This window comes from Cydia amplana, chromosome 8 (assembly GCF_948474715.1).
Source record: "Cydia amplana chromosome 8, ilCydAmpl1.1, whole genome shotgun sequence".
Taxonomy (NCBI): domain Eukaryota; kingdom Metazoa; phylum Arthropoda; class Insecta; order Lepidoptera; family Tortricidae; genus Cydia; species Cydia amplana.
Window position 1 is genome coordinate 8,618,111 of NC_086076.1, and position 21,207 is coordinate 8,639,317.

The 21,207-nt window shown below is 36.1% G+C and overlaps 1 protein-coding gene across 1 annotated transcript in view; it reads right to left on the reverse strand.

The window, feature by feature from the left end:
* Positions 1-21,207, reverse strand: part of LOC134650319 (uncharacterized) — an 89,318-nt gene that overhangs the window by 54,885 nt on the left and 13,226 nt on the right. The gene's annotated exons all lie outside the window — the stretch shown is intronic.

The window sequence follows — 21,207 nt, forward strand, 5'->3', positions numbered from 1 at the left end:
GGTATTTACGAAAATACATACATGGGCAACGTCTAGACATAAAATTACCTACGATCGCAGAACACGCACGCTACAGTGCCGGAATAATTGAACAGCTGGTTTACAGATTGTCCTTATTGTGGAAGAGGGTAAAACTAGGGGTTGAATTTAGATCACGACCTTGCGTGACAGATTTCATAATGCCAGCAACGCCGCATAAGCGTCGTGACGTAACGTAAAAGTTGGACGGTAACTTGAAAGTTTCCGTAACATAGCTGAATTATCAGTTATCACTAACAGGCTCCTTTCTATATTTAGAATGTATCTTAATGTACTTAACGAAAACCAAATGCATATTTCATATCTATGTAATCCACAAAACGACCTTCATTGTTTTAGAAACCTTCGGTAAAATATTTAAGAATAAATTCGGCAAATACATAATGTAATACCTAGGTAAAATCAGTATTTTATCCCAAATCCGTGTTTTATATTTCAGTAGCTCACGTAGTGTTACGTAATCATACTTTAGTATATTATGTAAATGTTAACTGCGGTTATTGGAAGTCGAATGAAGGTTGATAGGTTCTCCCTAAAAATTTATCGTCACGCCATGTCTGATACCAATACATATAAGCTAAATTAATTTTCCAAGAGAGTCGAATAATATAAAGGACTAGAGAGAATTAAATATAATGGCGATTATGGGCCATTGTTGCCTTCTAAATAAGTAAATTGAATTGAATAATAATACTAATAGTTATGAGTTGTGTAGAGCGTTTATATATGCCACCAAAATGAAGCTATAAATTAATTCCAAACATACTTCAAAGCCACAAACAATGATCAACATGACACATGTAAGCCAAGTTAGAAGTGATGTTAATAATAACCGCACCATCAACCATTGATAGCTAAATTATAGTTGGATTTTCCGGGAGTGCTAAATACGACAATAACTGTCTCTGCGGTAAGTTTTAAGGGGCCACTGATTAACAGTCCGCCGGACGGAATCGGCCTGTCAGTTGTTCGGAACTGTCAAAATTTTGTTCTAACTGACAGGCTGATACCGTCCGGCGGACTGTTAATCAGTGGGCCCCTTAAAACCGCAAACTGAGTCACGCCGGTCATGTTAATTGCGGTGCAGATTTCCCTGTGACAAATTAAAAGGCTGCTGGACCGATTTAAGATTGCTAATTATTTTTTTTTGTATTACTAGGCATATATCCGTAGTTTATATAGTGGAAGGAATTTAGTATCCAGTCCTCCGTATACCATGGTTTTACAAATACGTATATCCTTTCTTATGTCAATTCGATAGTGGGACCGGTTTGAAATGTACAAGTAAAACCGGTTGAAGAATTGTCATATGGAAACTCTTGTCATGACCGTTTTGGGGAATTGCAAACATTGTAAGCTTCGCCTATTCATTTAATCTAGTGCCATGTAATTTAAATTAGTATTGTTTTGAATCTGACTCTATAAGACGCCAGCCTAGTGTGGCAGTCATAGGTTAAGAAAAACTTGTACACTTTTTGGCAAATAAACTATTTTTATTTTATTTTTAGGGTACTCGATTTTTTTTTTTGGTATTTGATTTTAAGAATTGTTGTTATAGCTAAAATGTAATTCAAGGATGTTTTCATTTAGATTTTTGGGACAATGAGCATAGATGATCATCATCATCAACTCTGCTATTTCCATGTTACTAATTACAATTCGTTTTCCATTTTATTTTGTCACATGCTAGAAGCACATGGAGCGATCGACGGGGCGACGACGCCGGACTAAAACGGATGGTATGCACGGCCGTTCTGGACGCGCGCCAGGCGGGACATTCACGCAACTTAGGCTCAGCTTAGCTGACAGCTTTTAATTGCTGTTGGAAGAAAAAAGGACGTTTTTGCGTTAAGTATTTGTGTATGTACATCGAAAAGTATTTATGAGGATGGGGAAGTGAGATTTACTTTTAGAAATGCGGCGAGTGTTAGTAATCGACTAACGCCGTTATTCATAAACGTCTGCTAAGTTAATCAGCTGATGATCATCGTTTGTCCCTCTCTATGGCATAACGACAGATAAGGACAAACGACGATCATCAACTGATTAAGTTAGCAGCCGTTAATGAATAACGCCATAAGAATATACTCCATATTACCTCACCATGTTGTTTCAGTATACACTTTTATTTATTTATTGTCGTAACTACTGAAAAAAAAAACACAACATATGATTTTGTTTATATATAATAGGCATAAAAACTTAGAGCAAGAAGTAATCCGCCAACTTGTAATTTCCAAGCAAATTAATAGTTAAGTTACTTACTGCGAGTAGATAAATATTTTCTCTGGCTCATAAACAGCAAAAGTAAATGCAGTGATAAATATAGAAGTCGCATCATAGGTGTGTGTGAGTATACTTAGTTTGCGTTGACACCACACCACCCGCGTTGACAAATGTATTATTTGACTCTAGGCGTGGGAAGTATTGAAAATAGCCCTGTAAATGGGCACTTCGTAGCTGCATCCTGTTATTGATCTGAACATTGCGCACATCGCATGTGGAGAAACTTTTAGTTGTGTTCCGTCAAAAAGGCAACTGCGTTTTATTGACCTACCTTCCGTAAAACGACAGGTTATGTCATTTCGAACTGATTACCCATTAAGGCAGGGACATACTTATCCCACGTACGCAACGTATGCAATGCATTATGACAATCTGAAACCTGAAAGTTGTATGCTTAGAAACATACTTGTCATGCGTTGCGTATGATAAGTATGTTTCTAAGCATACAAAATCAGGGTTCAGATGTCATAATGTATTATTGCATACGTTGCGTACGTGGGATAAGTGTGTCCGAAGCTTTAAGGTGGTATTTACTATTAATAGTTCTAGGAGGAGGAGGCATTTTGCTATTTGTAGGTACGAATAGGGTTCTAAATTTTTTGGGTTATAAATAACGCTTTTGCACGCTATGATCACGACAATCAATATTTCTATAAGTTTCTACGGGTTCTCAATCTTGAGAGTAAATGCGTCATTATATGTTATACTTAAATAAATCGAGGTTAATTGCAGAGTTCGACACGTTACGTAATGACGACATGGTGTTCGGCAAATAAAACAATCATTGCCGATAACTCGAAGCCTAAAAACATGAGATACCATAACGAGATACAACTAGTTCTTGGTGGACCCATAACTCACAATTACGTCAATTATATCAGTAAGATGTTTATACAGTTTACTCAAAATACACACCACATTTAATGACAGGCAATCTTTGGTTAATATCTATTTTCGGTAGCTGTATCAGTAACAACACCCCAATTTGCTTAAAACCAGTAACAAAAGCGATAACTTACCCTTGAGTACCTAATTAATCACAAATCGCTTTCTTTTTAATCGTTTGCTATGCCCTTTAGACAGCGAAACACTAAGCACGGAAAAGGCGAACGGCATAGCCAAGCGCTAACATTGGGTAGCACTAGATCTATAAAATAAAAGTCAATGAAAGAGTAATACACTCCAGTAATGTCTAGATTTCAATAATGCCAAAGTTCGATACAAATAAAAGCTCGTTATAGCGTACAGTACAGTATAACACGGCGCTCGATTGACCCAAATAGTGGAGTAATCAATACAATATTCCTCTATTAGAAGACGATGACAGTCAGACTCAGACTTTAAACAATGGGTTGCTTTAGAATTTCGTAATATAAGAGATGTTTTTATTATATTTAATTAAAATAAATAAAATGTATCAGGGTTATAAAACACGTTGCCTATATTAATTGTCACAATTAATTCTTGATTTACATCAAATTTCATAAATCCTTAATTGAAACGACAGTACCAGTTCATTGTTTTCTGAAAATAAACTTAAGACTCATATATACAACTGTCAACTACATAAATATACGTCTATGTATACGCCATATATATGGCATAAAATAATACATATATACCTACTTATACAGATGTTAACTATTAAAGTTTAATTAATTTGGATAATCTCTACCGCACTTGTACAACTTACCACGGAGGCACGGATATCAATTAAACTTTTCCTATCGATTCATCAAAAGCGAAGGAGAAAGATGTTTTCTGCAAAATGTTGAGTTTTCCATCTTAACATAATATATCATAATATTTTCCATCAACACAGATTACCATAATATATGTCTATTATGATATGTAGATTACCTTTATTACTAGTATTGCAGGAAATATTAACCTAGTGATAACTAAGTACCTAATACCAATTTAAAGGAGTATTATAATTTATAATACATAAGTAGCTGCTATTGTATTGTTTGCTTATCATTTCATCCTTTATGATAAGGATTATGAATGCGTGTTCATTTGTTTATTTTGAAAGAAACAACGTAAAAGAGGAAAACGGTTTACATTTACAGTGGGGCCTACTAAGATAACGCAAAGTTTTCATCAACACGAATTAAAATGCTGTAAGGGAAGGGCTAATAATATCAGACCAAAACCTCCATAATTATAAGAAACATCATAACTCATAGAAAAAATATTTTTTGTCCCTAAGTATACATATGAAGAAAAATAAGTCGAAATGTACTTATAATATGAAATCATTGCATAAGAACTCACTTCATCGGAAGCATCATTTGGAACCGTCAAATTGTTCTAATAGTTTCTATACTACATTACATACATACATACTAGTACTTAATAGAGGCTAAGTAACAGCAACAAAAATGGGTGACTTTGTAAAGGGCCTCCACAGAAAGTAACCCGTTATCATTGTATTTGTGTGTAAAATGCTGTTCAAATACTCATATATAGCCTCTAGACGATTAAGATTCTGTTAAAAAGGACTTTGACATGGATATAGAGGATTAAGTCGCAGACCTTGATGCGGTATCGCCGTGCCGGCGCGCGCGCTGGTAGATTGTCTTTATCTGTGTCTGTTTACAATTTACTTTACACTTCGTCAAATCGTGTGGTGCTAGGTCGAACAGATAGTTTCTGGAGCATAGTATTGCACTATTGTAATTCGGGCGATTTCCCACAACTCGACGACTGGCGCCTATTTTGCGTCACACCACCAAAGCGAGTTGGTGCATGTTAACTACTCGGTTTTCTTTTTTTCAGTTGTTACCACCGAAATATTGTAATGTTCAATACTGCTAAAAAGACTAGATAAATATAAAGAGGGAATAACTTTCGTCAACAAGGTGATTCAGTAAAATGTGTGTAAAAATAGCGCTTAATTGTTTTGCTGTTCGTGGCCATATTAAACTGATTTGTGTAGAATTATGTAATACCTACTTGTACCGATAAAATTATTCAAAAATGTTTGTTCAGTTGTAGAGCCGTTTACAGAAACGGCTGTCGATGGAAAAAATAACCCAGTGACCGTTTATGTAGTCTAGGTATTTTTTTCAGTACTGAACTTAGAGCATATTGAACAGTAACATATTTTGATGGGAAGAACTGAGAATAAAATTCCCACTAGCTACCACAAAACTGAGTTGAGAAAGGCATGCAACTACTGGGAATTATTATTCTCCGTTGTTACCACTGGTAACAACTTGGCGGTAACTAGTAGGAATAACTCGATTTTATCAATTCGCAGTAGCACTGGCCGATTAGTTAGGTACTACCGACAAATATAAATATCCGAAAAAAGATATTATGTCCATCTCACAGGAGTCGCAGGATAGTACAATACAATACAAATCCTCTTTATTGCACAACCTCAGAATAAATGTTCATGGAAACACAAATATGAAATAATACATGAAGACAGAGGTAAACAACAGGCAGCCTTATCGCTATAGTCTTCAATTGTTGATGTTATCTTTGCCCCCAATGTTAATACCTCATACTGCATTACCCGATAATCCAAGTTTAATGCTTCATGCATTAATTCGGCATGTTTTGATGATTATCATCAGCCCGCGGTGTGATCGAGGGAGCGAGATCGTTCACGAATTTCACGATACGCTGATAAGTGATAACATTTGCGCACCACATTGACACTTGTTATCCAATAAATACCAGATTTAAACGATTAGATAACGATTTACGATGTCATCACTTATCTAATTGAAAATACAAAGATTATTCCTAGACACAATTTATTTTTTGCTCTGACCGATTTAAATTGTTCCGAGGTTAGTCCATTACGGCTTGGAAATTAAATCTTAGATAAAGTTTATTTTCCGCTAGATCCAATTGGGCCAAAAATGAATGAAATGCTTAAAGTCCATAAGTTCAATTCCACTAATATCGTTATATAAAATCAAATTCTTAATTTAGATTGGTACCTTTTTAGTACACAGCGTAAGTAAACAGTCCGGCAATAAACAAAGTGTTTATTTGTAATTTGCAGTTGTCCGGCCAGTCATGCGTTGATTTATTCCATTCATTCGAGACTGTCATTCCCGGCACTTCCCGAACCCTCACATCACTAAACCAGTATAAGAATGACCTTAGCACTGTAACAGCCGAGGAAAGTTTAATATTGTTTATAGTGGTTGTTCTGCGCTTGGTAAGCGAATGTAATGCAGTCAGCAGTCAAACGCCAGACGTAGTTGGCAGAGCTGATAATTTGTTTTCTAACCCACGTAACTAAGTCTTCCTTTGATACGAATAATAGTTGATTATTTAAGAAGACATATTTTAGACTGTAGCAGGGACTGCCCTATAGCACTGTGATGGTGGTCAAGTCCTAATGGTAGTAATATGTACGTTGTTTTAGGAGATTTTACCTAATGTTTGAGATCCTATCCATATATTTTTAAGAGAATAACGAACAACGAAACTGCAAGATAGTTACTTAAGTTCTCGGTTTTTACGTAGATTAGTCAAATAGTCACGTAGAGATTGCAAAGGATTAAGGAGACATACAAGAATTTTATAAAAGGAAGTGAATAAATCTTATTAATGATAGGTATTTAAAATAACTACCGATTGTCCGCCTTGACCTACTTTAGGGAAGACCTTGAGGGCCGGCCCAAAACGACGATTCTGAATAGAACCTATACATCTCAGCTGTTTGTTTTATTAGAGTCAAGAGGCTTGTAAAAGTAGAATACTTATAAAATTAACACATATATTTAGCTTTAGCCAACGTATCAGATAAACCTTTTCTTGATTGTGTTTTCTGAATTCTGATACATCAACACCATCGTCACCATCATACTTGTATAAAAAATAATCTACTTATTTATATAAAACATATCAAAAACAACGGAGTAGGTACCCCAGGGAAAAAGGCTTTCATTTGTAATAGAAGCAAAATTATATTCAGTTATCTGGATTCGACGGAAAAGTTTTACTCTTACCTATGAATATTTGCTAAACGAGATACAAACTTTTAAAGTTCGGACAGACTGACAGGCGGTGTACGCTGAGTAATAGGCTCCCGTTGGTATCTCGGATACGGAACCCGCAAAATATTTTTCTAAAATCCCTCAAGTCAAGTGTCAATGAATAGTCTAGCGATTAATTACTACATAACAAACTATTATCGCACCGGGTATTATACAGTCGATAATACGTAATAGTATGATAGCTGCTAATGCTAATAGGATTAATACTTACCTATACGTGAAATATATTTTTATTGTACACACATTGTTTTGTAATTGTTATCACACCGTATACCATTTGTATATCTAATCATCAACCACGACTGTTTTGCATGTTATGATGATGCAAATAATTTGACGACATTTAAACTACAAAAGTACTACAAAAGTATCATCACTGTAACGTAAGAAAAAGCCAACTATACCAGCAAGTCATCAGGTACGCTAAATTTCAAGTCTAGTCTAGACACTCGATACCAGTACGGTTACCATGAGTTTGTCACTGACATAAACGCCGTCGAGAACGTAATTTACTTTCTATACATCTCGCTCGCACTCGCATATTAGTGCAAACGGGATGTATAGAAAGTAAATTACGTTCTCGACGGCGTTTATGTCAGTGACAAACTGAGGGCCTACCGCGAAACACGTTCTACGTGTTGCCTCTCTGTTGCACTTGTAAGTTCGTACGTAAGTGTGACAGGGAGGCAACACGTCGAACGTGGTTCGCGGTAGACTCTCTGATGGTAACCGTACGGTAAGTAGAGTAGATAGGTTAGCGCCTGCAGCCAGGCTGAGCACTATCCATTTGATACACATTTTACCATTTCTGGATTAGAAGCATTAAGCCTTTATTTTTGATTTGTTTTTCGGGTTGTAGAGTGGACTGCATTACTTACGCATTATTTACTTGTAGTTTGCGAGTCAGTTATCATAACATTTTTATATAATATCATATCTATAATATTACGATTTTTTCCAACAAATATGTATTATCAAACTATTCCACAATATAGGGAATCATGCAAAAAAGGTCATTAACCTTTTATTACGAAATGTTGGTCAAAAACAACATAACTTTAACGCTTATTTTCGTTTTTTTTAAGGAAGTAATTTTTTTTACTATTTTGTGCGCTAAAGGTTAAATTTTATTGTGTATTTGCGTTGTGATTGCTGGAAATCATCATTTCTTCTCATTGAAGGTGTCGGGTCGAACAATAACCAACAACAATGTCATTACGAGTTGACGATCTGACGATTGTCTAGATTTTCTCAAGCGTTTTTCAATTCAACCTTTGCATTTTAGGTACTTACCGTGGTTCACAAATGTAATAAATCACGGTCATAACAAATAAGATACGGTTATTTACACACATATGTCAATGTAACTCGATGTTTTATCTGCAATCGTATAGTATATATTTAATATCCTCTTCACAGTCAATGAGGTATAAGTAAACTTGTCAATTACCTATCAGGTTAGATGCCTGTGATGTGAGATGTGACATTTAGCAGACGGAGGATAAATGTTTATGTGTACAGGCCGCGATTTACTGCGCACTTCTGTAAGTAGACATAGCAATTCGACATCCTCTGAAACATTTCTTAGGTGTAAACCAAATCGTTATTTCAGATATGCTTAGTAAACTACTTATTATAAAGTTCAAACTTTTTATTTTGATTACCTCTTGGAATATTTGGAATCGGTTGTGTTTGGAATGTTGTTTTATAATACCGAACATTCTAGTGTACTTAACAATCAATATTAATAAATACGATGTGATTGCCAAACATTGAAACCCGTTTCTTGTTCTGATTCATTAATTTGGTCAATATACAATACTTTGCTGGATCAAACCGCTGAATAACATTATAGCGCAGATACATATAGCTGGTCAACCAAATCTTGTCAGTAAAAAAATGCGGGAGATTCAAATTTTCTATGGGACAATATCCCTTCGCGCCTACATTTTTCAAATTTGCCGCCTTTTTCTACTATCAAGATCTGGTTGACCAAGTATAAGAACAATAATTATCTCAAAAATGGACGGCAAAGTCGAAGTTGCCGGTTAAAAAATTGGTCGCGAAGTGCGTAGTTTATGGTTAGTCAAAAAATTAAAAAGTTTAAAACATTGCAGTCTCGATTTCGGGACTGTAATGTTGCATACAAATTCCATTATTTAACGAGTGCCAAACTTTTTAAAACTTGAAATGGCCATATCAAATGAAGGCATAGGTCCAATTAAACAGCCAAACAGATGATCAGCACTTATTATTATAATTTTGGTACCGTGACTATTTAGGTGTTTCAAATAGGTTGGCGTATTTTCAGCAGAAAATACACTTCTTTTTTTTTAAACGCGGCAAAGCAAATATTTTCAATGGTTTTACTTTTTTCTGTGATAATTAGACCGTTGCTCCGGTAAATAATTTCTATTTCTTGCACCATTTTTGAGAAAAGCACTATATATGACTCGGCTGGAAGGCTACTTGCTGGCTTCGGATTCAGATTAAACGGACTCCCCTTAGCCAGCAAGTAGCTCCTTCCGAACCTCGACAATAATGTACTATTGTTTAACGGTGTTATTTATAACTTAACTAAAATACTTATTTAGCCATATATTTTTCAATACTAAAGAACTCTAATTCTATTATAGTCTCTACTTGCCGGTCTCGTTTTCTTTGGTATGGTAATTCTTTCGCCATGCTCCATGGTCAATCAACAATCAATTGTTATGTTATGAATAGATGAAACTACGAGCAGTACACTACATTGTGACCGATTACTACAAAAATGTGAAGGTTTTATGCTAATGATGGTACTGCACAGAATGGATAATACCAGGTGGACGAAAAAAGTATTCGAATGGATACCTAGAGATGGGAAAAGAAAAGATGGAGGCCAAAGGAAAAAATGGCGAGACATTTGTACGGGTTGGGCCAGGCTGGATGCAAAAGGCCAGAGAAAGGCAATTGTGGAAAGAAATGGGGGAGGCCTACGCCGCTGAGGCGACTTCTACCGAAATATTATGTCATTGTTAAGTATGTATTGCAAAGTTTATTTATTTTATTTTATTATAATGATGATACTGATGTGGTATGTTTTGAAGCTACAATAATTCAGGATATAAAATAGAATTCGCAATCTAAAAACAATGTGGTCCTGTAATGCAATAAGATAATACCATTACCTAAGCTATAATGAAAACAGTAGACACAACATATTATATCTAATGTGTAAAGCTTACATACTTGATTAAAATAGATAACTTGAAGATAACCACCCAGATAGTCGCTGATAAGGAAGAGAGATCACGATTAATAAATTTATTACGCGTAATACTTATCAGATAAAGCTATAGTCAAGTGCGGAACGCGATGTGATTGAATTGGCCAGCTATCTTGGAAAAAAGTTCCATTCGGTAAAATTCCGCCGTTGCAATATTTTTGTGTTTGTTCAGTTTGTGTCATGAAAACTGGTCATGAAATCAGTGAAATGTATGCTTAAAAATTGGCCCGTAAATTTCTAAATACCTACCGTTAAAGTTTGCTTATACATAAATTATTGTAATGATAATGACGCGGTCAAGTCATTATCATTACAATAAAATATGTATAAGCAAACTTTAACGGTAGGTATTAGACATTTACGGGCCGGTTTTTAAGCATACATTTCACTGATTTTAGGATTAATTTTCCTTTTTTCTTATAACTATCAACGTGTGTGTTAAATATGATGAAATAAATAAGAAAATGACATTTCCACAAAATTGTTTCCATAAATCTAAACTATCTAAAGGTTTAAGCCGAAAACCAGTTTTCTAAATAGAAAAACGTAAATGCCAACAAAATGCGCTCAATGAGCTGTTTTATTTTTACTCTTTCTGGTTTGACTCTTTTACGTATGTAGGTATGAGACCACAACTACCGTTTATTAAACGTATTCTCTCTCGGTCTTAATAACTTTGAAAAATATAGGTCCAACAACCTAGATCCCGATCATTTTGATCTGCATCCACGTTTATGTATATTCTATTTTGAATATTAGCTACGCAAACGAAATTCATGATGTTCAAACGTTAGGTTTGTCATTGTCAGCTAGTGAATATTCAGAACCTCTTCTCAGCTTGTTATCACTTGCAACAATGAAACTAAATAGCCCGACCTCAGCAAGTGATAACCAGTGCTACTCGCACGTAGCAACGAGACGCCATAATTAACGACTAATAGATTCTCGCAATTCATTCCGATCATATCAGGTTACAGCCAGACGACGATCCACTTCGTTGAATAAGTACAGAGGGGCTACCGCGAAAACCGATATTTGCAAATTGCGGGGATCTTTCTCTTTTACTCCAATGAAGCCGTAATTAGAGTGACAGGGAAAAATGCCCACAATTTGCGAAGTTCGATTTTCGCGGTTATAGCCCAGAGTAGGTACAGACGAAAGTAATTTGAAATCCGAATATCTGCTAAATCTCGAGCGAGATTCAAGGTGAAAAGTTAAATTAAGGTCGAGTTTAGTGAAAGAGATAAAAATCGACAGAAATTTTAATAATTTAGTCAAATATTAAATTTTAAGAAGTGCCCAAAAACGTACAGGATTTATAGACATTTAGATAATTACCTATTTCGACAATTCATTATTGGAGATATACGTATTTGAGCCAGATTAGAAAAACAACAAATCGGACACGTTCTTGAACACTCCAAAAATGAGCGCCAGAAAAAGTGGATCCTAAAATAACCATCCATCAACTCTATTGCGCATTTCTATTGAAGATAAGTTTGCATTTTTAGCCGAGACGTGATTGTAGACGATGATAATAAGTTGGAAGGGACTTATCGTTATTACGCTCCAACCTTTGAAAGATAATTTAAAACATGGTTGATTACGAACTTTCAAAACATTACATATTATACATACATACAATTGCCATAAATTACATTTAAACTCGAATAACATTACTCTCGCATGAATCAAATTAAGTAGTCTGTATAACATATGTGAAATCGTAAATTGAATTTACATTTCAGGAATCAGGAATGGTCATTCGAGAGCCCGACCACTTTATTCGATATAATATGTCATCTAATTACGATTCAATTTGTATTGGTTTGTGAATTCCTGAAGTCTAATATAATCTGACTCGGAGATTTGTAACAACTACCCGTCACAGGTCAGACTTAAAGCGGTTTACAGCGGGGGTAGGTTTTGTGAATAGCAGCGCTGAAGAGGCGTGGGTGTGGAATGCTGAATCAAATGTAGTCTGTTTGCTGATATGTACTACCTAATCGAATACTTAGGAACGGAATTGTTTTGTTTATATAGAGTCATGTTGCTGATTCTGAGATTGACGAGCACTTCAATAGCAGAGATAATGGACTGAATATAGCTGACACAGGTTGTGACATATCATAACAATAACAATATAACAATATTTTATTCATAATAAATGTTTAGCAGGAACGTTACAGTGAGCCCCGCACTAGGCATGGCCTGTATCGCGGGAGTAATGAATTCATGATCATCACGAGTTACCAGAAATAAAATGTATAATTATACTAAACATAAGAATAGGAATTATTTAGGAAAGAGAGAGGAGTGTGTACTTGTATATGTGTAAGGTTGTAGTGAGGAGGTAGTGAAAAGTGTAACAGTGTGTGTGATATTTATGTACAAATCTTTCGCCAGTTGTTATTAATATAACAATACTGACTACTTTTCTTTGCACAATTATCGAAAGATTGGAGACTATTTATACGAGTTTCGATGTTTTGTGAACTTGAATTGGTTTACGGTAGGTACAAAATTCTTATCACCACCCTCCGACTTAATGATCATCGGTCAGATCACATCTATATCTAGTCCAACCAAAGTAGTGAAACTTACCACGCATGTAATACAGTAACTACATAAAACTTGTACACACAAAAGTGTTGACACAAAAGTCTCGACTATTAAATGAAGTCCCATTTACCGCTTCATTTCATATTCACCATAGCGTGCATATTGTACTAAATCCATATCTCGACCATAAAGTAATCCAGTACATGGTATTTTTCTTGTTAGTGCATACTGTACAAGGTTAATATTGCTATAATCGTGGCAATGTTATTTGTCGCGATCACAACTGAATATAAAACTCAAATGCACTAAATTTATTCCGCCATAACGTGCAAACTTAAAGCTATCATTTCAACAATAATAATCTAGTTGCAATTGTTTGCACGTTAACATGCATGCAACTTGTTTACGTACACTGTACTTGTTAATAAAATTACCATACCTAGTCGTGATTATGTTATTTGCCTCATCGCGTGTCTCCCTCGTTGTGGCGACAGGCCGTGAATAGATGAAGGTCGAATCAATGTCCCCGTTCGGAAAGACCTCTAATGGCATGCCCTATTGATCTGTCTAATTTCTGACAGCGACCAATTAACACTAATAGTTTATTCAAAATCCATTAACATTCTTGCTAAGATCAAAATATCGATTTATAGGTATTGATAATTTTAGACACTTCGCGCGCACGGCTTCAGTTCTTCCGCAGTCGACTGTACCAATTAGGAAAAGGTCTGTAAATAGTAAATCACGTACTGCTGAAAATCTTGGTTCCTAAGTAAAAATGTTACGATTCTGTTCTATAGTAACGAAGATTTCTAAGATCGTAGCTAAGTGTTTCTTTCGGCTATCATCTCAGAACGTTTTAACTAAACAACAACATTGTAAATTGTCTCAACAACCATAAGTCAACAAAGCTATACCCATAATACTAAACTAGGAAAAGGTTGTCAGGTTTCTGTTCGACCGAATGGTTGACTGGTAGTAGTAGTATGGTAGAGAAAGATTTAGCCTTAAGGCATCAAGTCCGCCATGTCACATGTGCAATAAAGTTTAAATCAATAAACAAACCGCAATCCCAAGCGCCACTGCCAGTAAATATCCAGCAAGTGATTTACAAAGAATATAAATGACACCGCGCATAGTAACCCAGCGACAACCAACAGAATATGAAAAGCATTAATTCAGATATACTGCGTAGTTTATATATTGCGTCTCGCAATACGAGTATGTGCACCTATACAGCAAGGATACCATTTATTTTTATTTTATTTTATTTATTCAAACATATTACACAGTATTACAGTGAGACACTAAGGCACTGTGGAATGTATACAATATGATTATTACTTATTCTAAAACGTTAACATAAAGTTGTGTTATACAATAACAATAATCTTAAAGACTAACTGAAGACGGACGATCATCCATCGCCTCACATAACCTCTTACATTCGTCACATACCATCTTCCAACTACTGGCAAAAACATCGCAGTCAGGTGTTGACTTGAGAAGTGCGTTTAGGTACTGTAAGGCGCGAACTAATGGTGAGTTCCTATACGCCACAGTGCGCGCTTTAGGAACTGCCAGTAAGTCGCGATTACGTGGCCTAAAATGAGTTTTGGATTGAAACAGAGGGGGCACAAGAAGGCGTACCAGTTGCGAGACCAGCTGTGGACAGTCTGAATCCCCACGTATTATTCGGCACGCCCCATTATCTATGTGTGCTCTTGATCCAGCTCTGGTTGGGGTAGGGTTATCAAACTAGATTGGGATATGAATGGATTACATCGCCCGATTACGTGCAGTGACTGAATGGACCGGAATTATTTTTATGAATCTGTTTGTTCCAACCGAGAGTACATCTCAGTCGGAAAAAAACCTAAAACTACTGGATGGAATGCTATGTACAGTTAACATCAAAAATATAACTGACTAAGGGTCGGTTGCACCACAGACTACATATATACAGACGCTGCTATCCCATACATTCAAATGTGACCGCCTAAAAGCGCACCATTACCAGATGGCGTCACTGAAAAAGCACTGTTGCCTATCATGGATACAAGATGGCGCTGTGTCACATCCAAATCATAGAATTCCTAACGACATCTATACGTCTTCATTGAAAGTTAGTAGACATATGTCGTTGCCAACGATTAGAAGTAATCAACAGATGTCGCTTTATAGCGTATTGAATAAATCATGAATCTAGTTTAAAACTGGATCAAGCATGAGGGGTGGAAGGAAATGACCGAACAGGATAGTCTTATGTATCTTTCAGTAGGAGTAAAGAGAGTTCGGGTACTTAAGGAGTACAGGGAGGGAAGGGAGAGGCAGGGTACAGAGAAATAGCGTAGCCAAACGGTATAACCATAAAGTAATTTCGGAAAACGATACTGTGGTGATGATAATATTTATATATTATAAGAATGCTACATAAGTCTTGCCGAAACTATTTAAACCGGCTGAAAATAAATACCTGTCATAATAATTTTGCGCATGCTACCATTGGTGCATGGCAAAAGGATTAGACATTACTACTGGCGTAAGTCCGTCTATATGCCACCATGCCACTGGTACTTGAGCGTTTCTTTATATTTTTTTAATCCAATTGCTCAAAAAGTTTAGTTTTTGTAGCTGCAAATCGTGCGTAAAGTTTGATTTTTTTACACTAGTGCTAAAAAGTAATCTGATTGATACATTTTAAATAAATGAGTATTATGCGAGACCCGCTTATAAATGACCCACCTGAACAACGCGCGATTGGGCATAAAGGAGTATTATTCGAGACCCAATAGTATTACTTGAACAACGCGCGACAGAATGAAGCTGACGTTCGTACAATACACTTTATACACTTAATATAAATGTAATTAATTAGATATATATCAATATAATGAAATAACAAAAGATTCATGTTTTTTTACATATAGCTGGTCAACCAAATCTTGTCAGTAAAATAAAGGCGCGAAATTCAAATTTTCTATGGGACGATATCCTTTCGCGCCTACATTTTTCAAATTTGCCGCCTTTTTCTACTGTCAAGATCTGGTTGACCATGTATAATTATATGTTCTGAAAATTAATTTTATTAATTTTAATAATACAATTTCTCTTCAATTGGCATAATGCTGACAACAGTGACAACAGAATCCACATTGAAAAAAATGGCAATTAAAAGTAAAACTTTTTTTATTCCCTTCCCGCCTTTTTTATTCAACATTTAAAGTGATTTATGTTTGTAAGTAATTGCCAAGAAAGCATAAGTTATTAAATAAAAATGAGTGATTCAGACGATTTTGGAGTTAATTTAACGCCACCAGATATCAAAGCAAAGGCATCCGTTGTAAGTGACAGGGCTATAACCGCGAAAATCGAATTTTGCAAATTGCGGGCATTTTTCTCTGTCACTCTAATTACGCCTGCATTGGAGTAAAAGAGAAAGATCCCCGCAATTTGCGAATTTCGGTTTTGGCGGTAGCCCCTCAGTATATTTCCGGAAAAATCGAAAGCTCGGTACTCGTGCAAAATGACATACTTCTCGCACTTATATCGAAAACTACTATTTTTTGCCATTTTTTATATTGTGATCTTTTTTGCCACTTTTGTGTTATTTGTACTCAAATTCACGAGCTCTTTCGATCCTAATGAGATAAAATACCTCAATTCATGCTCAATTCACTCTTATCGTGCCTTCTAAAAATTTACGATACAAGTTGCATTGCAATAACTATAAAAAAGTAACTGATTTGACTAGTACGAAAATACCCTATTGTAACAATACGATGCGACGTTGTCGAGTTAAACTGGACTCGCTTCGCAGTAACTCATAGCAGTTTGGCAACGTCGCGTCGTGCTTTTATTTTTAAGCAACAGATTTGTACATGATTTGTACCATCTTAGTACCTATACATACAAAGATATGTTTTCATAACGTTCCTTTTCAACTTCTCCCATGGCAAAACCCGTACCTATCAAACCTGAAATTATTATACAAAAGCATTTAATGTTTGTTTTAATAAACTTTTTCTGTTATAATTAGAATAAATATATCTAATTTTGCTTATATTGACCAGGCAGGTGTTTGTATCACTAATTATGTGACCTATAAGTATAGACAGACAACAGCGTGCACAGAAACGTCAAAAACGGCATCAAGTAATGATTATTGCTATTTTAAAATTAGTCCCCTACTTCAGGGTAATGTTATACGCCTGTTCCTTAAAAAAGCTGAGGGCCTACCGCGAACCACGTTCGACGTGTTGCCTCCCTGTCACACTTACGTACGAATTTACAAGTGCGACAGAGAGGCAACACGTCGAACGTGGTTCGCGGTAGGCCCTCAGAAATGGACACTGAGGCATAATTATCATTATTTTGGAATTTAAGTACTATATAATATTATTTGTAGTCTTTTGGAATATCATATTTTATTTGAACTAATAATATTGTATAATAATAAATCATAAAAGCTCTATTTAGGGACAAGAAAGAACTTTCAACGGCAACACTAAAAATAAACTGTCAAATAGTCAAGTCGCCACAAAGCGGCACCGCGTTTGTTGGTTGACTTTGCTTTGTTTCTGTTTATACAAACTTATTAATTTCATATTATAGCTTCATTTGAACTATAGTACAAGTACGTGAATAGAATACCTAGACGTGTCTTGCTTGGTGCAGTTGCGTAGGTATGCTAAAAGGAAAGTTGGAAGACCGATGTGGCGCTTTAAAGACTGTGCTAAGCGTGACATGTGCCCAAAATGTGGAAGGTCGTGCCGCTCACGCATCGGCCTCCACAATCACCAAACCCGTTGTCTAAACAGCAATGCATAAATCGTCTGCAATAGACGAAAAGACCTGTGATGATGACGTGAATTGCCGATGTAGTAACGGAACACTACTAATGGTAAAACCTACATATCAATCTGACAGTGTCTACTGTTTGCCAATAAATGATAAAATTGATAAAAATTAACACTTCAGGTAAGTTTGTTTTGAATACAAAGGTTAATTAAATAATTTATCACCACACCAACTGGTAAAGGCCCCCTTGATTGTTCAAATACTAATGAGAAAATTGCATTTATGATTTATCCCACATGTGGGGCAAAGTAATCAGATCTAAATTTTGAGTTTCCTTATGTTAGCTGGTAGAATTTACTTTTAAATGATGATTTTGAATTATAAATTCTTTATAATGTTCATGTGGATTTGATTTTTTTGGTATTTTATAGTTGGTATTTTCCCTGCATTGGCATGGTGATAAATTCTGTGTTTCATTAGGTGGCAATGTTTGTTTAACCCTCGTGCCTTGAATTCTCACAACGCTCAAGATTCCACTTCTCGAACCACTCGCTACGCTCATAGTTCAAATCTTCTGCTTGCCCTGGAATCAACATTAGCATGAGCGGTTAAACAACTGCTTTGCCCCCTTGCCCACTAATAACTATTGTCAAGTTTTATTTTAACCCCCCATGCTAATATTGATACCCGAGCAAGCAAAAGATTCCAAAGTATTTAGAGTTAGAGCAAGAAAGAAGAAAGGTACGTCATAATTTCAAAGATGTTTGACATTTAAAATAACACATGTACTGCGCAGGCGATCAATATCGCTGCATACTTTTCTTGGTCTAAATCTATACAATGGTTAGTGTTTGCAAACAGACTCCAATGTGAAGGCAATGTGTATTAAACTTTATTGTGATATTATTACATTTTATATATAAAAAATATGTTTCTGATTTCAGGACCCAGCCTCTAGCCACTAGAAGTTACAATGTATGCAACAAGAGAGTGAAGATGAAATAGTCAATGCATCTCTGTACAGTCGCCATCAGATATATCGGAACGGCCAAGGTGTTCACAATATCTGAACACGCACTCTAACGCCCTGACAATAGAGGCGTGTTCAGATATTTGTGAGCGCCTTGGCCGCTCCGATATATCTGATGGCGACTGTACCACAAGTAAAATATTTTGAGTGGAAGATGGTTGAGATTGATTCCTGTTTCAACGGACAGACACATGCTATGAAGATTCTCTTAAAAATAATAAAATACAATTAATAAATTCAATGTTTAACATGATAGTGACTTTATTTTGTCTACCCACTAACAACCAATTTGTTCAATGCTGGCGGGCAATGGCGGTAAACTTAAATATTTGATGTGGTATGAAGCTAAATGTTTTGAACATAATGGCAAGCCACTAAAAAGTTTTAATCCTAGATTAGCCATTAAACTGTGGCTGCCAGTCTGATTTGTTAATTGTTATATAAGTACAGTCAGCGTCATATAGTAGGTAGCATCCAAAGTATTCAAATAGTTCGGTACACCATATTATTTGTATGGCGTACTGAACTATTTGAATACTTTGGATGCGACCTACTATACGACGCTGACTGTACTTAATTTAAATATATATAAATTGTATATTATTTCTACGGCCTCCTAGCTAGTCAGTAGTGACAGTGACCCTGCTCTGCTATGTGCTATGAAGTAGGAGGTCCTGGGTTCAAATCCTCATAGGACATTTATTTGTTTTTTAATTGTGTGTGTATATATTAATGGTCTATATCTATTCCCATCTGTCCACACCTCTTGTATGGCGGCGGGGACAAATGGGCCACCACCATGGGACACCATATTAATACACTTTTAGGGGGATCCGAACCTAGGACTTCCAGCTTTGATATAATCATAAAATATAAGATATGTAACATTTACACATTGTATTATTGCTCTCATACATATAGGGATATTTTTTTAAATGTCGGATGTCTCTTCTCTTTTGAGCATGAATAGAAGCAGGGGATAACTGACAGAACGGGATAGTCTTATGTATCTTTCAGTAGGAGTAGCAGCGAAAGCGCTATTATTGTTTGTCCTTGTCACAGTCTCACATCTTGTTTTATTCCCCACCGTAAATTGACCACCGTGATTGGTCGAATTCATTTGTTGCCCACCATAACAAATAAATTCGACCAATCATAGCGGCGCAATGCGACGCTATGATTGGTCGAATTTACATGTTTTGTCCCTCACGGAGGCACGCGTACACCACTTCTATAGGATGCTACCTTCTATGCTTTTGAGCAAGTTTTTGTCACCTGCCCTGCTATTCAAACTACTCAAGAATTTACAATGTTTTGTTACCAAGTAGGTCGATTAGTGTAAGACTGTCCTAAAATATATGTATAGCTATATGAGGACAATTTTGTAATGCGTAAGGTTAAGTAAATTAATATACAAACAGCTAGTGATGGGTAGGACATCAATTTAAAATGAGTTTGTATGAGTACCTCATTTTCTAAAATGAGGTGTTACAATGTCTTACTTCAAATGAGGTGAGGTACTAGCATATTTTCAGCATCGACTATTCCATTAATTCCAACAGCGACAATTTTTCAGCGATATTCAAGTACGTCGCGTGTCTGTCTCACTCCCTCTTTGGGTATTTCTAATTCATTGTTTCATTTGGAAAGCATTTTTGAGGGGTTCATGTCACAGAGAGGCGGTGAGTGGTACAAACTCAACGCATTTCTCGGTGGACCTTTTGTCGTTGCAATAAGGTTTGTAGTTCGGCAGTTGACAGTGTGAACCATTACTCGTTTCTTCATTTGAGACATTTGAGTTTTGAGTGTCGGCGAGCAGGCGAGCACCTAGCGCCTCGCGCGATCCAGTGACTCTCTTGCGAGTTGTACGAGTTTTGAGGATCGCGAGACTCGCGAGTGAATTTGAACGGATAAGAGTTTTTTGAAATTTGAAGTGTGTGAATGATTTGTGTGATGGTGGCAAGAGGTGTTTGTGATGCGCGCGAGTAAATGAGTAAAATGAATAGAGGAGTGAAGTAAGACATTTTTGCGGTACGAAGTACTGCGACAAATTAACAAAATGAGTGGTACAAATGAGGTGCCTCACGAGTGAGCGACTCAACACTACAAACAGCAACACTCCTAACTGTACATCGGTACAGTTAACACTTAACAGTGTGGCTGATGATACCATGTAGGTTTAATATATTTTAATT